At 44.6% G+C, this 6,000-nt stretch overlaps 1 pseudogene; it reads right to left on the bottom strand.

Annotated features, from left to right (window-relative positions):
* Positions 1-411: 411 nt before the first annotated feature.
* LOC123785642 (small ribosomal subunit protein eS21 pseudogene) lies at positions 412-4,232 on the bottom strand (annotated as a pseudogene).
* Between the last annotated feature and the right edge of the window lie 1,768 nt (positions 4,233-6,000).

Here is a 6,000-nt window from a genome sequence, read left to right as displayed (position 1 = left end):
GGGAAAATCTTTTCCTCAGGCCACTTAGTTTTCTTTCAAAGCCAACTCATTTATTAATTTATTTATTCCTTCCTTCATTAATATAGTCCTATTCATTTATGTAAGGCATACTTGTTGAACTTATGGGCCAGAGACTGCGTTCTGTTCTAAGAACAACGATGAGGAAGTCATAGTCTTTGCCTTCAAAAATCTCCCAGCCTAATGAGGGAGATAGCAAGTCATCAGTGCCAAGTGCCATCACAGAGGTGGTCTCAAGGTGCCATGAGTGCACGGAGGAAAGAATGACAAAATCTAATCACTAGTGTGTGAGAATAGGGTGGAGGTTGATCATGGAAGACTTCAGAAAAAAACTTTAAAAATGGATTTTGCAGGCAAAATAACTCTTCTTTTTTTGGGGGGGGGGAGTTTACTATTTATTTATGACAAATATCCCACATTCGTGATCTTCTCCAGTCAGAAGTTCTTTGAAATGATGCCATCAGCCTTGGCCAGTCAGAGGATGGTGTCATCAGACTCCCCCATCCTGCAAATGGCCCTATAGATAGCGTGGGTTTTGAACTGGCCGCTGAACCTGCCCGTCACTTTGTCAACCTCGGCCACATTCATCTGGATGGACGTGTGGTTCTTGGCGCCGATGATGCGGTTGCTGGCAGAGCATTTCCGCGGCACCTACAGGTCCACGAACTCGCTGGTGTCGTTCTGCACGCCGAGGGCGCACCTGCTGCCACCACCACGAGCATGAGCACAGAAAGCCAAAATAACTCTTCTTCACTCCAGAAAGAGCTTTGTGAATCTACCTAAATATTTGTTTAAATAAGGCAGGGGCGCGTGGGTGGCACAGCGGTTAAGCGTCTGCCTTCGGCTCAGGGCGTGATCCCGGCGTTATGGGATCAAGCCCCACATCAGGCTCCTCTGCTATGAGCCTGCTTCTTCCTCTCCCACTCCCCCTGCTTGTGTTCCCTCTCTCGCTGGCTGTCTCTATCACCGTCAAATAAATAAATAAAATCTTTAATAAATAAATAAATAAATAAATAAATAAATAAATAAATAAGGCAAATAGAAAGCAATGCAAGTTTCAATAAGAAGTCATCAGTGAATCAATTAGCTAATTTTGTGTCCAGCATCATGCTAAGAGGTTGGGGAGAATACAGATTATGCAGATGATTCAATCATGCTTTCTAGAGAATAAATATTCTCTCAGATTCCCACTTACTAGTTTTCTTTTTTGCAGATGGCTGATCCCATCCATAGACGGCAAATATATTTAGAAGCTGGAGAGTTATCTTATTGATATTGACATCCTGATCTATTATCTGCTTACCTATTGCTGCATAACGATTACCCCCAAACTTAGCAACTTAAACAATAAGCATTTCTCGTCTCACAGAGTTTCTGAGGGTTGGGGATCCAGGAATAGCTTAGCTGAGTGCTTCTGGCTCAGGGTCTCTTAGAAGGTCTCTAAGACCTTGGGGTCATGAATTCAAGCCCCACATTGGGTGTAAAGATTACTTTAAAAAATAATAAAAAAAAAAGAAGTGTCACTAAGTCTAGCCCATGCTCAATGGGAAGAGATTACATCAGCGCAAGGGCATGCACACCAAAAAGTGGGGATCATCGGGGGCCACCTTGGAGACTTACTACCACAGAGACCCTCATACACTGACTACGATATTAACAATCTGGAAGGTTAGTGGCACTGAGATTGAAATGGCCAATTCACCTTTGCCTCGTTTTCCACATGGAACTTTAAAGATTTATTTATTTTTTAAGAGAGAGAGAGAGAGAGAGCTCACATGCACGTGCAGAGAGGGGCAGAGGGAGAGCATCTCAAGCAGATTCTATCATGGGGCTCAAACCCATGACCCTGAGATCATGACCTGAGCTGAAACCAAGAGTTCGGCGCTCAACTGACTGAGCCACCCAGGTGCACTCCCCATGGAACTTTAAAGAAAAGGGCCTAATTCTTAGACATGAAATTATTTTGTAGGCTCCAGTCCCCTTTATTATACGATTACATCCCAAAATAAAATGTTATAGTTTTACTGAGAACTGTATTCAGCCCCATGCCGGGAGAAATACCTTAGATATCAGGAGGCAACTTCTGGGAATCTCCCAGGGTAGAGTCATCCTCTGGCAGTTTAGAATTATGCAGGATTATGCCTTTTTTTATTCTAGGGACTGAGGATGCAGCAGTGAACAAGACAGAGGGGAGCGGGGGTGATGTTACAGATTGAATGTTTGTGTACCCCCCAAATTCATATGTTGAAGCCCAGATCCCCATTGTGATAGTTTTTGGAGATGGGGCCATCGGTAGTTGATTGGATAAAGTCCTGAGGGTGGGGACTCTGTGATTAGGATTCATTTCTTATAAGAAGAGGAAGAGAGGTGAGAGCCCTCTCTTCACCAAGGGAGGATACCGGGAGAAGGTGGCCATCTATAAGCTAGGAAGAGTTGTCGTCAGGAACCCAAATGGCTGGCGCCTTGATCTTGGACTTCCAGCCTCTAGAACTGTGGGAAGTGAATTTCTGTTGTGTAAGACAGCCAGTCCGTGGCATCTTGCTGTAGCAGCTTGAGCAGACTAACGTAAGGGGCTACGGTCACCTGATGGAGTAGAAGCAAGACTAAACTCACGGTGTGAGGGTTCTCCAGGGTGTTCAGGGGTAGAGGGGTCTGCAGGCTTCACGACAGTGTCTGTCTGCAGAGGGGCAGGGCTGATGGAAGGGAACTCCAACAGCTGAAGAAGTTACCGAAAATGTGACTGGGGAGCAGGGAAGTAAACATGTGGAGGGCCGGAGTGCTACGCCGATAGTAGAATATTTGGAGAGGAGTCACACTGTTGACACGGGGTGGGGTCACTCTGGTCGTTGGTGGGGATCGCACTGATGAAATAGTTTTTAACAGCGTAGTCTTCCGTTTGCATATAGTTTGTCATGAAAAAGATACTTAAAGTGGGAATGAGTGCTAAGACCTAGTTTACTTTTCTGGGACTCAAGAGAGTCGTGCAGAGAAGCTTGTTTACAATCAGAGTCGAGCCACAAAACGCAGCAGATTGCTCACCCTCATGCACCCCGGCGACAAGAAAGGTCCGTTCTTGCGTAGAGCAGTAACCCAGCTGGGATGTACCTGATTCTTCTCTAAGAGTGCTTGGAAAGAGACGATTCTAGGCTTGAGTCAAAATCAGGGAAAGTTTTGGGGGAGACCTACATGCTCAAGAGAACTGATTCAGCGGCCATGACAAAGGCCAATGTCACCATGGCTTATATCAGACAGGAATGTATTAGTCTCTCCTATAATTGTCCAAGAATAGGCAGAACAGAACTTTATGGGGGCTCCGTGGTAGCAGAGACCCGTACTCCCCTTTCACTGCCCTTCGTTCATCTCATGGCCTTCAGGCTATCCCATAACTGTGAGAGCTCCTGCCACCATACCCACGTTCCAGCCAGCAGAAGGTAGAAAGAGACAATGGAAAGCATATATATTCTTTACTGTGAAGGATAGGACCAGGAAGTTGCATATACCACTCTGTGTACGTCCCGTGGGGCAGAACCAGGAAGTTGTGTTTCACTTCTGCTTCGGTTCTATCGGCCGGAACCTAGGCGCATGGCTAGATTTTGCTGCAGGGGAGCCTGGGAAAATGCAGTCTTTTGATTGGCAGTCATTCTCTCGGCTAAAACTTGTATTGCTCTAGAAAGGAGAAACATACTGGGGGAACAACTAGCAGTCTCAGATGTCACAACCTCCCGTAATCTTGTCTGCAAGGAAGGCAAATCAGATCAGTCATCGCCAGGTAAATACCCTATCTTTTTACGAGACTATAAACTGTATGACAGCAAGGACCCTATCTCTTTTTGCTCTTCACTTTATCCTCATTTCCTAGCATAATTCCTGGTACATAGTAGCTTCTCGATACAAATTTAATAAATAGATGGATGAATTAGAGGCAGCTAGATGTGAGAATTCCAGAAGACCCTTCGTTGTGCCTTTTCCCAAGAACTTTTCTGCAAGGCTCAAGACCACTTGGCTTCTTGTTAAAATTAAACCTGAGGTCTGTTGAGAGTTTTTCCACAAAGTGAAATTTCCTGCCCTCCATACCCTGCCAAGTGGTGTGGTTTCTTTATACCCTTGGTCTGATGTCTGCTGATGGTGAACTTGAGATGATGTCGTGCTCCGAGAGCAGCTGGATGGCCTATGCTGTGAGAAAGCTGGGCTCCTCCACGGCTCTGATGTGTCATTCCCGTAAGCAAACCTGGTATCTTCCGGAGAATTTTATCCCAAGGTCTCCTGTATTACACAGATTAATTCTTACAGATAGGAGGGGCCTGCTTTGGAGCAAGTGAGGCATATGTTGGGAGCTGTTGGGCGGGCCAGCTCCAGGAGGCCGGGCATCCAGCCTCCTCGGCGTGGAGCCTGGGTTAGCCTTGCGGCTCTCCCCTGAGGGCTGTGTTTCCAGCCCCCGCATTTAATAAGCTGAGAGAATTGAAAACAGTAAAATATGGAAGATAATACACCAGTCAATAAAAAGATAAAGTAAACTAAGAAGAAACAAAAAGATGGTAAAAACAGTAAAAAAAAAAAAAGGCAGCTGGCAAAGTGATAATATGAACTAAAAATAAACCAAATAAACTAAAAAGAAATGAAAAGATAGAACAAAGACACGGTAAGGCAAAGGTTAGAAATAAAAGATGGGGAATAAAAAGATAATACAATAACAATAAATCGAGAAGATAAGATGAGATAAAAGCAAATAGTATGAGATAGCTAGAACAAAGACGAAACAGAGATTAAAAATGACAGAGATAAGTAAAATCATTAAAACCAGAAAAATAAAAGACTAAAGGGATTAAAACAATAAAATGTGTTAAACCAATACCAGAAGAAATAAAAAATTTAAAAGACTAGGCTATGGGGGAAGAGAGTAATAGATCAATTTTGTTTCAAATTAAAATAATACAGCAATGCTAGTACAAAAACCTACCCCCTGAAAGTGCAGACACGTTCTTGGAGTCCAGGCAGCCCCAAGCTTCTGCAGACCTCCCAATCTCTAAGCAGCCCTAGTTGAATATTTGCTAGAGCTGCCCTTAAAAAGCACCATGGACGGCGGGGCTTAAACAGCAGAAATGTAGCTTCTCGCAGGTCTGGGGGCTAGAAGTCCATGAAGGGAGGCTAAGGGAGGCTTCTTCTGAGGGCTCTGAGGGAAGGATCTGTCCCAGGCCTCTCTCCTTGGTTTGCGGACGGCCATCTTCTCTTCCCCTCTGTGTCTATATGAAAATTTCTTCTTTTTATAAGGACACCAGTCATGTTGGATTATGGCCCACCCTAATGACTTCATTTTAACAAAATTACCTCTTAAAGACCCTGTCTCCAAGTATAGTCACCCTCTGAGGTACGAATTTGGAGACACAGTTCAGCCCATAACAGCACCCATGCAAGGAGTCCCTGGCAGGATACCCTCCAAGCAGAGAGATGAAGGCAGAGAGCAGGACCTTTGACCTCTTGGCTGGTTTAGGGCCTCTGACAGAACTGATTTTTTTCTCCTTGATTTTAGTTTCTTTCTTTTCTTTCTTTCTTTCTTTCTTTCTTTCTTTCTTTCTTTCTTTCTTTCTTTCTTTTTTTCCTTCTTTCTAGATTTTATTTATTTCTTTGAGAGACAGTGAGAGAGATTGAGAGAACGAGTAGGGGAAGGGACAGAGGGAGAAGCAGATTCCTTGCTGAGCAGGGAACCCCACATGGGACTCGATCCCAAGACCCTAGGATCATGACCTGAGCCGAAGGCAGAGACTTAACTGACTGAGCCACCCAGGTGCCCTTGATTTTAGTGTCTGATTAATATTCTTCATTTCACTTGGACCCACAGGGCAATAAGGCTGAGTCCTAGAAAGATAGAAAGTCCTAGAAAGTTCTGAAGTCCCTAACCCATATTCTCTCCTGATGTTAAGGTCGCTGGGAGCAAGAAATGTCCTGGCAGACAGTCTCCTATGGCTAATGCAGAGGCCCATCTGG

This window comes from Ursus americanus, chromosome 2, assembly GCF_024610735.1.
Source record: "Ursus americanus isolate L20-20 chromosome 2, mUrsAme1.1.p, whole genome shotgun sequence".
Lineage (NCBI taxonomy): Eukaryota > Metazoa > Chordata > Mammalia > Carnivora > Ursidae > Ursus > Ursus americanus.
This window is presented reverse-complemented; position numbering and strand designations above follow the sequence as displayed.